This window comes from Octopus bimaculoides, chromosome 6, assembly GCF_001194135.2.
Source record: "Octopus bimaculoides isolate UCB-OBI-ISO-001 chromosome 6, ASM119413v2, whole genome shotgun sequence".
NCBI classification, from domain to species: Eukaryota; Metazoa; Mollusca; class Cephalopoda; order Octopoda; family Octopodidae; genus Octopus; species Octopus bimaculoides.
In genome coordinates this window covers 4,547,929-4,565,383 of record NC_068986.1, presented here as the reverse complement: position 1 = coordinate 4,565,383, position 17,455 = coordinate 4,547,929, and the positions used below count along the sequence as shown (strand labels likewise).

General features: G+C 36.0%; 1 protein-coding gene across 5 annotated transcripts in view; it reads right to left on the bottom strand.

The window, feature by feature from the left end:
- The window catches only part of LOC106875251 (protein-tyrosine sulfotransferase 1), a 503,452-nt gene that overhangs the window by 138,339 nt on the left and 347,658 nt on the right, over positions 1 to 17,455 (bottom strand). The gene's annotated exons all lie outside the window — the stretch shown is intronic.

Genomic DNA, 17,455 nt, shown 5'->3' with positions numbered 1-17,455 from the left:
ATATATATATATATATATATATATATATATATATATATATATATACACATACACACACATGCATACACACACACACAAGCATAAAGACTAAGCATGCACAATCAGGTACAGTACCACTGAATGGCACCTTGGGCAAGTGTCTGGTACTCTTGTTTTAGAACAACTAGAAGCTTTATTAGTTGACAGAAATTGAAAGAAGCCTGTTGTGTGTGTATAAAATGAAGGTGCATGACTTAGTGGTTAGAGTGTCCGGCTTATAGTCATGAGGTAGTGAGTTCGATTCCTGGACTGGGTTGTGTGTTGTGTTCTTGAGCAAGACACCATATTTTGACATTGCTCCAATTCACTCAGCTGTAGAAATGAGTTGTGACATCAGTGGTGCCAGGGCTTTGCATTTCCCTTAAATAACATCAGTGGTGGGTGTGTGTGGTGGGGGGATGGTGTTCTTGGATGACTGCTGGTCTTCTATAAACAACCATGCCTGGACTTGTGCCTCGAAGAGGAACTTTCTAGGTGCAATCCTATGGTCATTCATGACCAAAGGGTGCCTTTACTTTTATGTGTGTGTGTGTGTGTGTGTGAAGGTGCCTGTCTCACAGTCATAAGGCAGTGAGTTCGATTCCCAGACCGAGTTGTGTGCCGTGTTCTTGAGCAAGACTGTTTATTTTCACATTGCTCCAGTTCATTCAACTGTAGAAATGAGTTGCAACATCACTCATACCAAACTGTGTTGCTCTTTGCCTTTCCCTTGGACAACATTATTGGCGAGGAGAGGGTGGTGGTGGTGGTGGTGGTGGTGGTATGCTAGTCTTCCATAAACAACCTTGTTCAGACTTGTGCCTCAGAGGGGAACTTTCGGGGGAAAAATCCCATGGTGATTCATGACTGAATGGGGTCATTACCCTTTTACCCTATGTACATATAATGGTGTGGAGAGGGTGGTGGTGATATGCATGGGTGACTGCTGGTCTTCCATAAACAACCTTGTCAAGACTTGTGCCTCGGAGGGGAACTTCCTAAGTGCAATCCCATGGCCAGTCATGACTGAAGGTGAAGGGGATCTTTGCCCTTTACCTTAATATATAAAATCATAAACCCACACAGTTATGTTTAGTATCATCGCATGGTACTTTTGATGAGTGTCTTCTACTCTGGTGTCAGGGCAACTAGAAGCTTTGTTGGTTGATAGAAATTGAAAGAAGCTTATAGTGTGTGTGTGTGTATATACATGTATATGAGCCTGTTGTGCGCACACACACACACACACACACACACACACATATATATATATATATATATATATATATATATGTGTGTGTATTGTGTGTATGCTTGTGTGTCCTTGTTTTGACCTAGTGTAGTAGTTGTAAAGAAGTATGGTTGGTGTAAGCTGTGTTATTTGTTTGCAGTCTTCTCTGAAAATATGTCCAGCCATGAGGTAATATTACCTAGCTTGGAAATAGGTGAGCATCGATGACAGGAAGAACATCTGGTCATAGAAACTCTGTCTGCAAGATTTATGTTTCACCCATCAGAAACATGGAAAAATTGGACACTAAAATGATAATAATAATAATACACAGATAGAGAGAGTGGGAGGGAGAGAGAGAGAAGTGTAGATAGAAATAAGGAAGATGAAAAGAAGGATGAAGGAAACAAAGAAACACAGGAGAGACTGACAGAGAGTAATTAATGTAGGGGGAAAATGGGAGAGTAGAAAAAGAAGAGAAAGACAGAGAGACAGGAAGAGATGGGTGAAATGTTTGAACAAAATAAAAAGCAATTAAATAAAAGTAGCTAAGAGTCAATGAGATAATGAAGAGTTAATGAATACAGTTTTTGCTAGAAGCTTCTAAATATTTGTAAAGGTGAAAATATCAACTCGCTTTACAAGTTAAGGTGTCAAGGTAAGTGTTTGAAAGTGAAGCCAGCAGACTAGAATTAAGTGAGAAAGAACACTGAGATGAGAAAATAACCTGTTCCATTCCAGAAATATCAGCATATGACAAGAAATGTTTCAATTTCAGTTATATTACAGTAGCTCGAGAAATGTTTACCAACCTGAGTGCCATGGTCCACAGAGTTGATAGTTTCAATGTGGTGGTGGGGGTGGGGGTGGTCAGCAGAAACATTTTTGAGATTTATAGAAGTAACCTGTAAAATTAGATGAAACTGGAATGTTATCTATTTTTTTGTAAAGAATGAGAACAGCTGCTTAAAGAGGTGTTGATCTCTAATTGCGGAGGGAACCTGTGGAAGGGGTAGACCCAGGAAGATGTGAGGTGAAGTAGTGAGAAGAGATCTTCAGATGATGGGCCTCAGTGAGGAAATGAAAAGGGACTGGGAGTTGTGGTGATTTGCTGTATTTGAGAGGACACATCAAGCTAAGTAAAATTGTGGCCATACATACCTACAGGCATGTCCTTTGCAGGTGCCAATACCATGTAAAATGCACTCATGCCAGTTCTGTGTAAATGCATAAACACACCCATGCTGGTACTGCATAAATTCACTCATGCCGGTGGTATATAAAAGGCATCCAGTATGTAAAAAGCATGTCATAGAAACTATAGAAACCATGCCGTAACAGACAAGTGGAGTCTGGACTGTTCCCCTGCTGGCCAACTTCTGTCAAACCAGCCAATCCATGCCAGCATGGAAAACAGATGTTAAATGATGTTGATGTTCTTTAAAGAAAGTAAAAACACTGAAGTTTTAGGGTACAGGTCAGATTAGGTATGGAAGCATGTGCTGTTGCAGCATGTTGATGCATCCACCATTTCTTGGGTTATCAAGAGCAATGCTCTGAGCAGCGTATCAGCCAGTCTCCATCACTATGAGATATTTCCATATCTGCAGACCATCAAACATGTGATCGACCAACAGGAGTTGTCATCCCAGCTAGATGCTCAGAGAACAGAACATGATACTGTAGGATCTAACTTACACAAATGAGCAACATGACCTAATACTCCTGAATTAGACAAGTAACAGGATGCATCCCAGTTTCCAATTTAGACACAAAAGTTGGTTAGATACAAAATCCAACCAATAATAACACATAATCCAACCACTTTACAGTGAGTGATTAGGTGTGTTTATTTAGGTGAGTTAGCTTTAGGTTAGAGTGTTGTTAGTATAGAAATTTGGGTTATAATTCAGCTCCTATCTGTTTAAGCATGACTTAGTAGATGACAGTCAACTCTGTGTAGCTGAGATCAGTGGAAAAAAAAATTGTTATTTCCATGAGAAATGTAATGTTGGTCTGTTCGCAGATCAATTTAATGAGAAAAAACACACACAAAAAAATAACAAAACATTGTTATCATTGTAGATGGAGTTCAAGATAGAAGTTGCTCTTCTTGCAGATGTTTTACCGCATTCCCAAGCTCTTCTCTAGTAAGTGAACTCAAGTAATTGATACTGTGGTGTCATTGAACTGAAATATTCAATGAATGCAATTGATTCTGTATACATCAGCCAGTAACGGAGAAGACGACCTTTGTCAGATTTTTAGAACTTGCAGAGATACTGATACCAGCTAAGACTGGAACATTCTGAGTAAATTGATTAAACTCTTTCACAAGAGAGTTCAGAATATCTTTTTTTTTTTTTTTTTGGTTATTACAGTTGAAGAGTTAAAGAATCAAAACATGGAAGATAAATTCTACAGTAATTGAATGCTATGGCAGATATGAGGGAACAATTTAGGAGACTATAATGGTTTATGGTGAATAACTGATAGGTTATGGTGAGGAAAGCCTTTCTCTCTCTCACAATTGTTTGCACATGTATACATTTACACTCATAAGTATGTCTCTCTCTCTCTCATCTATATACACACACACATACTTATATACATACATATATATACACACAAACACATGCATACACACATATGTTGTATGCTTGTGTGTGTGTATGCATATGTATTATATTCATACACACATAATACATATATGCATCATAAAAACAAACAGAAAACAAATGACTTAAGTGGAATATTGTATGATGAAGATATTTCTTTAAAATTCTACAATATAATGTGTTTATTTTGAGGTAGCCACTTCAAATATGCAGTTTGATTTATGTAGTTTGACAAAATAATAGCAACTGAGTTGTAAATATTTGTATTGTAATATTGTTCATCATTGCAGGAAAGCTGCAGAGTTAGGTGCAGCCACAGGCATAGGGTGAAAAAGTCTGTTTTCACAGCCGAGTGGTTTGGGCATAGGAGACCAATATTGTTGCATGGAACCATGGTATAATGCCTTTTGCTGCAAATTCAAGATGACCAGTGGCTTGTGAGTGAAATTTGATAGATGGAAACAGTGCAAAATCCTGTTATATCTGAACATCTGCATCATGTGTGTGTCTGTGTGTTTGTGTGTGGTAAGAATTTTGCTTTCCAACCAAATGGTTTTTGGTTCAGTCCGCTGTATGGCATCTTGGGCAGGCATCTTCAACAACAGCCCTGGGCTGACAAAAGCCTTGTGAATGGATAATGGCAGAGAGAAATTGAAAGACCTGCACTGTGTGTGTGTGTGTGTGTGTGTGTGTGTGTGCGCGTCGCTTGTTGCTGTCCTTGTCTTGACATTGTGTGATGGTTGAAAGCAAATATCACCATCATGCAAATAGTATCTTCCATTTCCAATCTTTTATGAAATCATGCTTGGCTCATGAGGAGATGTTACCTTATATGGAAACAGGTGAGGGGTTGCCAACAGAAAAGGCATCTAGCGGGAGTAAAATCTACCTCAGTAAATTCTACTTGACCCATGTGAGCACAGAATAGTGGACATTAAATGATGATGACAATTGTGGTATATATTTATATATATGTGAAGGTACATGGTTCAGTGTTTAGAGCATCAGGCTCACAATCATTAGGTTGTGAGTTTGATTCCTGGCTGTGTGTTGCGCTCTTGAGCATGACACTTCATTTGATGTTGCTCCAGTTCACTCAGCTGTAGGAATGAGTTACAATGTCACTGGTGCCAAGCTGTATCAGCTTTTGCCTTTCCCTTGGACCACACTGATGGGGTGAAGATGGGAGGCCGGTATGTATGGGCAACTGCTGGTCTTCCATAAATAACCTTGCCTTGTGACTCGGAGGGTAACTTTCTAGGTGTAATCCCATAGTCATTCATGACCGAAGGGGGTCTTTAGCCATTTTTCATACGTAATTTTCAAATTAGTTTTCTAAATCAGTTCTTATTCAGAGTTACTGCCCCCTTAGACAGGTCGAATAACTGGGGTTCATGTAGCATTATTTCTATGACTGGAGACCCTTCCAAATACCAACCCCTTTTTACAGAATGATTGGAGTGAAAGGGTTGCAGAGGAGGGAGTAATGGAAGAGAGACAGTGCCAGATGCAGTAATGGAAGTAATGTCAAGGAGCAATGTAAGAAAGACAGTGATGGACTGTAATAGAGATAGGCAGCAGAAAGAGTTCTTGGGGTGGGGGTAAAGCCAGTGCTGATTCAAAAAATATAACTTAGCATTTTTTTGACAAACAGAGAGTGATAAGATAGGTACCAGAGTGAAATGAAAACTGATTAATATGGTCAACCCGAACCCTTAAAGGTGGTGCCACACTATGGCTATAGTCCAGTGTCAATCTCAGTTGTATATAAAAGCACCTATATATCATCATCATCATCACAATAACCATATTTTAACATCCATCTTCTATGCTGGTATGGGTTGGGTGGTTCAATATAACCCAATGAATTTGAAGACAGCATAGCACACCAATATCTGTTTTGGCAGGATTTCTAAGGCATGTGTGTGTGTGTGTGTGCGTGTGTGCACCTGCATTTTTGTATGCTAGTGCAAGATGGTGCATTAAGTTCATGTCACTTTACATAAAATAGATTTAAATTTAATCATTTGATAACAAAAACTAAGGCGTGAAGCTTATCTGACACCATGTGACTTTTAGAGATTAGAGGACTTTATCGCTATGGTGACACTAACACTGGTGAAGTAGATGGACAGGTGGTACAGCAAAAAATACTGGTGAAGTGAGGTGTCTGTTGGCAAGAGAGAATTATTACAAGGTTTACCTCATTTATGGTACATAGATTGCAGTAATCAGAAAAACTGACACATTTCTGTGTCAGTTACTAATAAAATATTCTCTATTATATTCTATAGAAGCCCACTGAAGCTTTGGGCAACACGTTAAAAAAGAAACACGTAGGCTTTTGTGAAAATATATTCCAGAATAAAACCATTGTGAACTTTATGGATTACTAGAAGGCATTTGATAGTGTGGATGACAGGAATTTATGGAAGAATGTAGATTCTTGGATTCTCAAGAAGATAATTGTTATAATTATGAGAAACCTTCATGCAAGTTGTCAATGTTGTTTGAGATTGCAAAATGAAAAGATGTTAGAAAAGTCCACGATCAAAATAAGAGTCAGACAGGGTAGTGTGTTATCACCACTACTTTATATTAGAGCTATTGATTTTACAATGGAGAGAGAAGAGCTGCAGGGAAGAAGTTGTATGTTGTAGAATCACAACAACACACTGGTAGACCTAAACTTTACCTATGACTCAGCCTTTCTTAAAAAAATCATGGGAGTGAAAATAAAGATTTACAAAAGGAAGAAAAAGGAACCTTAAGAAATAATTACTAAACTGGAGTATCAATCTACAAAAACAAGACAGGAAAATATAAAGATAACAAAGAAAGCATGGTAATAAGAATGGCTAAATAGAGAAGTTTAAAAATTAATGCAGCAACAAGGAAAACAAAGAATTTGTGAAGCACTCTGGAAAGTAAGATCACCTGCAGCCACAGGTGTCAAACAAACAGTGTCAAAAGTGACAGATGTGTTTGTTAAATTACAAAAGTGACACGTTGTCGTTGAACATAAAATTGAAACTTAATTTGTGTTCAACAACAACACTGAAGATAACATGAGCATCTTGCTCTATAGCTGTACAACATGACCAGCTGAACATCTTCCCTTCGAAATATCTCACCAAGGTTATAACAGTAAATGATCTTCTCATTTATGTTGAAGTGCAGGCAAGAACAAATTTGTAAACCATGACAGCTTGTTATGGACATGTTCTGAAAATGAAGGAAGATTATCAACCATAGTTATCAGGGGAAATAAGGGGAAGGTAGTTGCAAAAATGGTGTGATAACTTGATTAATCACTGGCCTGCAGTTTCAGGTAAGAATACAATGTTAATGTGTGATGAAGGAACAGGATCAACCACCTTACCCCCCACACACATGTGAACACTCACCTCTTTTATGTATGAATATATGAATATTCAAGAGTTGTTGTTGAGTCACCCATGAACCTTGATCAAGTAGATCTATGGTCAAAGGTATTCAAGCAGTTATAAACTGGGTTTTTTTTATTAACTCCTAATATATCCAGGATACTTTTTTTTTTTTACCTTTGATACATGTCTCCTGTTTTTTCTAACAAGATAGAGCAGAAGGAGCAGCTGTATACAGGATCCCTCTTTGGTTGTGATCATTGTTACTGATGTTTAGACTCAAGGAGAGCAATGATATGTTGGTAGTTAGTCAAACAAAGCATGATCACTTACTCCAACCATGACCATCCATCATTTTCAGGTATTATGTATCTAAGATTGCATTATTCAATATACCTTTCCTTTTTGTTATTGTCTGGACATACATGGAAAATTTTTTCAAATATATATCTGGGACATAAAATAGCACTCAGGCGGTTAGGACAATGAAGTTTCCAGTTAATCCGATCCATGAAACAGCCTGCTCTTGAAATTAGTATGCAGATGTCTGAGCACTCTACAGACATGCATACCCTTACATTATCAGTTCTCATGGAGATTTCGCATGACACAGAAAGTAACAAGGCTAGCACTTCTAAATACAGCTAAATTACAGGTAGAACTCATTTTTGCCAGCTGAGTGTACTGGAACAATGTAAAATAAAGTGGCTTCAACTCACAACCTCACAATCATGAGCTGACTACCTTAACCATTAAGCCACGAGCCTTCACTATCTGGGACATATGCTCCAAAATGAAAACATTCTAAAATCTATACCACTTACTGCTGAATCTGAACTCAACACTGCAATATAATTAAGTAATTGCCAATTTACAATTATGTTCTCTTCACAGGGGCACACAGTTCAGGGTTTCAATTAAACAAATATACTCTACAATTCATATTGAGTACTCTTTTATTTGTATAGTTTCAAATGAGTGTTTGTGTACATATGTGTGTGTGTGCATGTGTGTTTCTGTGTTTGTGTGTGTGCTTGTGCATGTGTGCATGCTTTGTGAACATTTCTTGTTGCCATTATGGTTATGACTGGTAACTTAGAGATATTTCATATCAACAGTCTTTGAAAGTACTAATTCAAAAACCATTTACAGGTTGCTAACAGGAAAAGCATCAGGCTCTAAAATCCTACCCCATTCAATCCATTCTGGCTTGGGAAAAATGAATGTCAAACAAGCTTACATACATATACACACAAAATAAAGAAGTTTGCAAAACTAGGACCAATTATATAATATATTGTGTTACACCTAGATGTGATGCATGCTACCAGACTTTTGACTTGAGTCAAATAAATTTAACAAACTACTCTAAATCCCTGTTAGAGTACCCATGTTAGTGAACTCTGGACAAGCTAGTTTGTACTTGCATCAAATCAATATACAATTTGACCTGACTTTATTAACACAACTTATATATTCTTTTATTTGTTTCAGTCATTTGACGGTGGCCATGCTGGAGCACCGCCTTTAGTCGAACAAATCGACCCCAGTACTTATTCTATCGGTCTCTTTTGCTGAACCGCTAAGTTACAGGAACATGAACACACCAACATCGGTTGTCAAGTGATGATGGGGGACAAACACAGACACACATATATATATATATATATACACGACGGGCTTCTTTCAGTTTCCATCCACCAAATCCACTCACAATATATATATATCTATAATAACAAATGTGAAATTCTGTCGGTCTGTCCATCCAGGACCCTTGTATCTCAATCTTCATTTGCTCTACATAGACATATTATACCTTTTTGGAATCAGGATGATTCAGGATTGAAAATCTGCCCTTCATTTGGTTCTTGAACATCCAGCATTTGGGATCAGGTCTGGATGAGGATTTGTTATAAGCTAACAGTTGAAAATTAAAATTTCAAAAGAACTCCAAAAATTTATGAACTTACAAGTTTTTCAGTTAAACTGAATTTAAAGTAATACCACATTGGTAAGGTATTACCATATTGGTAGGGTACCAATAAATGCTTTATTATCATTGCTCTGTTTAGTTTGGGGTTACAGGCCCAATTAGCCCTCTGCAGGAGCTATCTTAAAAATCTGCATGGAGTGCAGCTTTTAAGCTAGTAAAACTCTCGACTCCGTCAGTCAAGAATGACCATGGGTGCACCTAAGAGCTTCCTCTCTGGGGTACAAATCCAAGCTGAAAGTTGCCTCACTGGTGAATGTACAACCTAAGGTTGTTTATGGAAGTCTGACAGCTGCCCATACATACCAGCTTCCTCTTTCCATGGCACTGATGTTATCCAAGGGAAAGGCAAAGGGGCCGATGCAGCTTAGCACCAGTGACATAGCAACTCATTTCTACAGCTGAGTGAACTGGAGCAATATGAGATAAAGTGTCTTGCTCAAGCACACAACATGCAGCCCAGTCCAGGAATTGAACTCACAACCTTATGATTGTAAGCTCGACGCTCTAACCACTGAGCCAAGTGCCTTCACATTTAAGCTAGAATATATATGTATATAACTAATGGGTGAAGGCATAGTTATAAATGCAGGTGTGACAGTATCCTAAGTTTTCTTTGCTACCACACAGTTTCAGGTTCAATCCCAGTGTGACACTTTGAACAAGTGTCTTCTACTATAGCCCTAGGCCAATCAAAACCTCATGAGTGGATTTGGTTGATGGAAACTGAAAGAAACCTGTTGTATATGTGTGTGTGAGTGCATATGTGTGTGTGCAGTTTTGAGTGTGTTTGAGTTCTCTGTCTTGACATCACATGATAGTAGTCAGTCATTTCCAAGATACTGCTAGAATTTATCTGGTCATGTGGAAATATTACCTCACATGGAAACAGGTGAGGCATGGTGACAGAAAGAGCATCCAACCATAGAAAATCTGCCTCAATAAGCCCTGTCCGAATCATGCAATCGTAGAAGAGTAGACATATTAAAACAATGATAATGATGATGATACATACAGACATACATACATATGTATGTCTGTATCATGTATGTATTAGGCCTGGCTGTGTGGTAAGACGTTGCTTTCCAACTACATAGTTCTAGATTCAGTCCGACTGCAAGGCACCTAGGGCAAGTGTCTTCTACTACAGCCTTGGGCCAACCAAAGCCTTGTGAGTGGATTTGGTAGATGGAAACTGAAAGAAACCCATTGTGTGTATGTATATTATTATGATTGACCGTTGACTGAACACTATTCAATTTTTTTTCTCCGTGTTTTTCTCCTTGTCTCCGTATTCTTTCTGTTGAAGAGCGTAGCTCGAAACGTCAAAGACTTTCCGTATTCCCGAGCGTCATACTAATATATACTTTTGTTATTTACACCACCTGTCCTCGTCTGTTGTTATTTTTTGTATATTCTCCCATATATATATATATATATATATATATATATATACACACACATATATGTGTATGTGTGTACCTATATATGTTTATCTTTGTTTGTGTTTGTTCCCAACCACTGCTTGGCAACTGATGTTGGTGTGCTTCTGTCCCATTAACTTAGCGGATCAGCAAAAAAGAATTGATAGAATAAGTACCAGGTTTAAAAAAAAGAATAAGTACTGGGGTTGATTCATTCGGCTAAAAATCCTTCAAGGTGGTGCCCCAGCATGGCCACAATCTATTGATTGAAACAAGTAAAAGACAAAAGATACATATATATATATATATATATATATCAGGAAATAAATGAATTGTGTTTTCCTGTGTATGAAAAGAAATTTTTTACTAAGTAAGCTCACAGTATTGTTGGCAATATACAACCACATTTTATATTGTTTGACTTTTCTTTTTCAGAACATATTCAACTTTAGGGAAAAAAAGAAGAAAAAAACAAACAAAAACAAAAACAAACCAAAGAAAAAGAGCAAAAAAAATCAAAACTAAATATGTATGCAAGGTTCTCTCCATTGATAGTGAAACATACATTAGTGGGAAAAACATATTGGTAAGATGTTTATAGCTATATGTAATAATAGTAAAATATTAGTATGGAGATGATCAGCGAGACAGTTGAAAAGATCAATAAAAATGTAGTTAACATCATATGTATTAGACAAGGGAGGGTATATTGTATGTGGACTTATGTAAAAGTTATGCAGTTTCCTACACAATTTCATGTTGATTTTCTAATTCCTGTTTGTCACTACTAATGTGATTAGAGGTAGCTTCCATATCAGTGGGAGGTAAAAAAAAGAGAACAAGAAAATCCTCATAGAAGTAATGATAACCATGATATGAAGTATCTGAATATTGGTGTAAGTGTGGTAAAAGAAGAACGTTTGGGGAGTGAGGAGAAGGAGGATGAAGAATCAGATCTCAATAGTAATTAACCTTTGTGACTAAACACTTCAAAGAATGACAACTGAGCATCACAGGAGAGTAGATCAACAAGATTTATACTGGAATGTTTATCACTTTGATCATAGGTTTGTTCAATCAAGGATGACTTGGGGAACAAATAATAACATAATACTCCCTCCCTCAAAATTTTGCTGGCTTTGTGCCTCAATTTGAAACCATTATCATCATCGTTATCTTCATTATTATTATTATTGTTTATGCTGGATGAAATGCTTAGCGGTATTTCGCCCGTTGCTACGTTCTGAGTTCAATTACTGCCAAGTTTGACTGTGCCTTTCATACTTTCTGCGTCGAAAAATTAAGTACCAGTTGAACACTGGGGTCGATGTTATTGACTAGCACCCCCCCCCAATTCTTGACCTTGTGCCAAAATTTGAAACCATTATTATTATTATTATTATTATCATCATTATTCTGTTAAGATTGTCAGTGCCATTCACCCTCGGGGCTGGTGTGATCGACTAGCACTCTTCTTAAGATTTTAGGCTTCATGCCTATAGTAGCAAGATTTATTATTATTTAGTGAGAGAGCAGAGCATGCCATCAAAGTAACATTGGGGTAAAATATATGAAGCCCAGTAAACCCATCATGACTACTCATCTGATAAGGGTACACCAGACCCATGCATCACAACCACATGTGTGCTACATGGTGATCTCTGCAGTATTTCATCCAGGTTTGATAAAATAAAGAATTAATCAAGTACTGGCATTGATGTAATCAAGTCACTCCCTCCCTCAGTATTTCAGGCCTTGTACCTATAGTAGAAAGCATTGTTATTATTGTTATTATTATTATTAAGGTGGTGAGCTAAGGCGGTAAGCTGACAGAATCGGTAGCATGCTGGGAAAAATGCTCAGTGGTATTTTGTCCATCTTTACATTCCAAGTTCAAATTCTGCTGAAGTCACCTTTGCCTTTCATCCTCTCAGGGCCAATGGAATAAGTACCAGTTGAGCACTGGAGTTGATGTAATTGACTTACCCCCTCCCCTCAACCTGCTGACCTTGTGCCAAAATTTGAAACCATTATTAATAAGGTGGTGAGTTGGCAGAACTGTTCACACACAGGGTAGCATACTTAGCAGCATTTTGCTTGTCTTTACATTCCGAGTTCAAATTCCACTGAGATCAAACTTTGTCTTTCATCCTTTGGGGTCAATAAAATGATATACCAATCAAGTGCTGGGGGCGATGTAATTGACTTACCCCTTCCTTGAAGTCTCTGGCCTAGTGCCAAAATTTGGAGAGATCATCATCGTCATCGCTGTTGTCATCATCATCATCATCATCTGGGTGATGGATTGGTAGATTTGATGAAGTGTTTAAATATATGCATGCAGTATTTGTTTGAGCTGAGTTCAAATCCCATTGAGCTCAACTTTACCTTTCATCCCTCCTGGGTTGAAATAAAGTACTAATCAAGCATTAAGATTAATGGTATCCTCTCAGAATTGCTGGCCCTGCCCTAAATCAGAACTTTTTATTATTGTTATTATTACTAAGGTAGCAAGCTAGCAGAATCATTAGGACACCAGGCAAAATGTTTAGTGGTATTTCTTCTGTCTTTTTGTTCTGAGTTCAAGTTCCAGTGAGGTTGACTTACCCTGTCATCCTTGGGGGGGGGGGGTCAATAAAATAAGTACCAGTACTGAAGTCAATATATTCGACTTAACTCCTCTCCCAAAATTGCTGGCCTTGAGCCAAAATCTGAAACCAATATTATTACTATTATTATTCACACTAGTGAATTGCTGAAGACTGGCTCTTTGGATTTGCTTATTTTTCATTGTAGGTAATATTAATTCTCCTCGACTCCTTATCCATAGGTTAAAAACAAAAAAATTTATCACTGCTGGAACATGAAGACACTGCAAGTGATAGGTGTCAACTGTCACAACCTTCCAACTAATACACAATGAATATAAGGGAAACTCATCATTTATCTATATTTGTTATCTTTTCCCTTTGAATGATATCAAATTATATTATGACAAGTTTATGAGCAAGCACATCAGCCAAACAACCTCTCGGTATTCAGAGAGGTAGCTAAAGTAACACACCAATAATACTATATGTATCTTGAACGATTCTTTCACATACAAAATGGTATGTACACCTCAAACTTTCATAACATTGCAACTTTGATGTTTAGTCATTGAATTGTAAATAAATTGAAACCATGGGGACACTTTTGACTTGTAACCCACAAAAGGCAATTTGTTGTTGGAGTTTATGAAGATTATATTTATTAAATATGCTTCGATTCATAAAAATGAAAATTGGCACACTCTCATAATAATAGACGTCAAATGTAGTGTACAGTTACACCAGAGAAAATTTGCTTCTCAATATTTCAATTTGCTTATGACCATTTCTTGTTCAAGACATTGAGCAAGGTCTTGACTTTAAATTAGAACATCTGTACATAGAGTTTCACTTTTCTTCTTCTGTCACGTTACATTAAGAAAAGTCTATTTGAATAAAATGTTGTGTGTTGAAAGCATTACTAGATATTTAATCATCCAAAATTCAGGATCATTATCATCATATTCATAGTTTTCAAATTTTGTTGCATAAATGGTTATTGGTTAGGCTTATTTGCTTATATGTGCTACCATGTGAAACTTTTATAAGCATTCGCAATATGTGAGGATTTTACTCACCAAACACTTTCTATTTGATCATAGATTGGATAGAGTTAGTTTTATTGTAAAAACAGTAATGACAATATGAACATTAAGAGCATTAAATAAAGCACAAAAAGTAATAAATTTTGCTTCTTTGGTATTTGTGTTGTGGTTTAGCTTCAAGTCAGTCCAGATAGAGGAGATCAACTGCCAAAGACAATCTACCCATGACCATCTCATTGTTTTAGAAATACACACACACACACACATATACTGTATATGAGGCTACATATATACTATGTATGAGGCTACATAGTCCAAAGGTGTGGTGTGAGTTGAAGGAGATTTGACTACTATTTCTAGCATGTTGAGTTACCATGTAAAGGTTCTTTCTTGGGCCATATGTGTTATATTGTGAAACTAATAAAGGTGTTTGAGGTGATAATAGAATTTTTTTTTCATAGGTGCAGGTATGATGGCTGTGTGGCAAGAAGCTTGCTTCTTTACCATGTGGGCTTGGGTTCAGTCCCACTGTAGGACACTATGGACAAGTATCTTCTACCATAGCCTGGGGCTGACCAAAGTCTTGAGAGTGGATCTGACAGGCAGAAACTGAAAGAAGCCAGTGTGTGTGTGCATGTTTGTCTCCTATTACTGTTTGATAACTGATATTGGTTTTGTAACTAAGTGGTTTGGCAAAAGAAACTGACTTAAAAGTAGGTACTGGGGTCAATTTGTTCAACTAAACCCTTTAAGGCAATGCTCCAGCATAACCACAGTCCAAATTAAAAGATATTTAGTCAGAAAGAAAAAGCTGTGTTTTTTTTTAACCCTTTAACATCTGATCCAGCCATATCCAGCCCAAATATTCTATCTATTTTATGCTCAAACTAGTTAGATCTAACCTCTCACACCCATCCTACAATGTCATTCTAAAAAGAAGCAATCACATCATCAAAATCTTGAAGCTTGGTGACACATTGTACCCCTGAGCAAGACACTTTATTTCACATTGCTCCAGTCCACACTGCTAGCAAAAATGAGTAGTACCTGTATTTCAAAGGGTCAGCCTCATCACACTGAATCTCCCTGAAGATTACTTTAAGGGTCTGTGGAGTGCAGCTCCTTGCATGTTTAATTCAAAGCAATGTGAATAAATAAGCATTTCACTTGACAAAATAACCTGAATGCTAAAGGGTTAAATAGAGATAGGCAAAGGCACGTGGCTTAGTGGTTAAGGTATTCAACTCATCATAAGGTTGTGAGTTCAATTCCTGGTGATCTGTTGTGTCCTTGAGCAAGATACTTTATTTCATGTTGCTCCAGTCTCCTCAGCTGGCAAAAATGAGTTGTACCTTATTTCAAAAGGTCAGCCTTATCAGACTGTGTGTCACACTGAATCTACATGAGGACTATATTAAAGACACATGTGTCTGTGGAGTGTTTGGCCACATGCATGTTAATTTCATGAACTGGTTGTTTCATTGATTGGATCAACTGGAACCCTTATCATTGTATTTGATGGAGTGCCAGTGCCAAATAAAGATACAATAGAGCTGCTCAGGAGGAAGGTGTTCTTAAACCAGAGAATTTATTACAACTGAAATGTAAAGTTATCCAGGGACCATATGGTTTAAATGAAAGGTTAAAAGTTACTGATTAAAGGTAAAATGAAGTGAAAATTCAGAGAAATCATAGCTTGATTTAAGACATTGAGAGAAAGCAGGAAAACTGGATTCCAACAACAAGAAAAAGAGTAAAATAGCATGGAAAGTTGAAATTGTTGCAGATAAAAGCAGAAGATATAATTAACTTAAAAATAATAAACATTAAAAATAAAATAAATTACATTATTTATTTTCTAATAACAGTTTACTTAAATAATCAATAAAATATAAAACTATTACTTTTATATTTATTTACATATTAAAAAAAATATGTACTGATTTGTAGACACATATTTTTTGTATGTCTTTGAAGTTTGTGAATTAAGAAACAAAAATCAGTACATAAAAAAGTGTTGGTTTTATAAGTTTTTTAAAGATTAATTCTCATCAGTGAAAATATTCAGAATTAAAAATTGGTTGAAGAGAAACATCTTCAGTAATATTAATAGGAAAAAAATTCCTTAGAATTATCAAAAATACACCATCTCTCTCTCATATTGGTTTCAAATTTTGGCACAAGGTGAGCATTTTAGGGGAGGGGTTAAATTGATTACGTTGACCCCAGTGTTCAACTGGTACTTATTTTATCAACCTTGAAAGGATAAAAGGTGAAGTCAACCTTGGTGGAATTTCAACTCAGAACATAAAGACTGACAAAATACCACAAAGCATTGGTGTCTCTTGCTTTGTATATAAACATATTTTGTATTTCATACCCAGACTATTATATTTAATATACTTAATATATTTAATGTATCTAATTTGTTTATCCCCATAATTACCTCTCCTTTTCTCCATATATAAATATATATATATATATATATATTTATATATATTTATATATTATTCATTTGGTTCTTTATAGATTATTTTTAATAGATAACTTATTTAACACTAAATTATTTAGAAGTTATAGTTTCATTTCAACATAATATTAGAACTTCGATTTGAATAGTGTTGATATATTTTCGATTATTTTTGATTAATAATATTTGATTAATTATTAATCTTTATAGTTTATAATATCGTTAAAGTTTTTTTTAAATCAAAACTTTGTATATATATATATAAAGTTTAATCTTTTATTCTTAATAATTTTTTCTTTCCTAATTTTTCATTCATAATTTTTCCATTCATAATTTTTTATTATTACATTTGTAGAAATAAATAATCCTGTATTTTTCTATTATTCAATTGATCTTTAATTATAATTAAATAAACGTCTTTAGCTTTATATAGTATAACTTTAACTATTACACCGGTTAAATATGTACTAATTTTATCTTCATTATTATTTTAAACTTAAACTTCGTTCAACTTGTATTTAAAACAATGATAATTTATGTAAGATGTTTTTTTGTATATAATATACATGTTATTATAATGGATGAAGGGATGATTATTGAATGGTTATTATTTTGATATTATGATATTTTTAAAATAATTTTTCTATCTTTATATAATAAGTATTTCATATTAATTCATTTGGT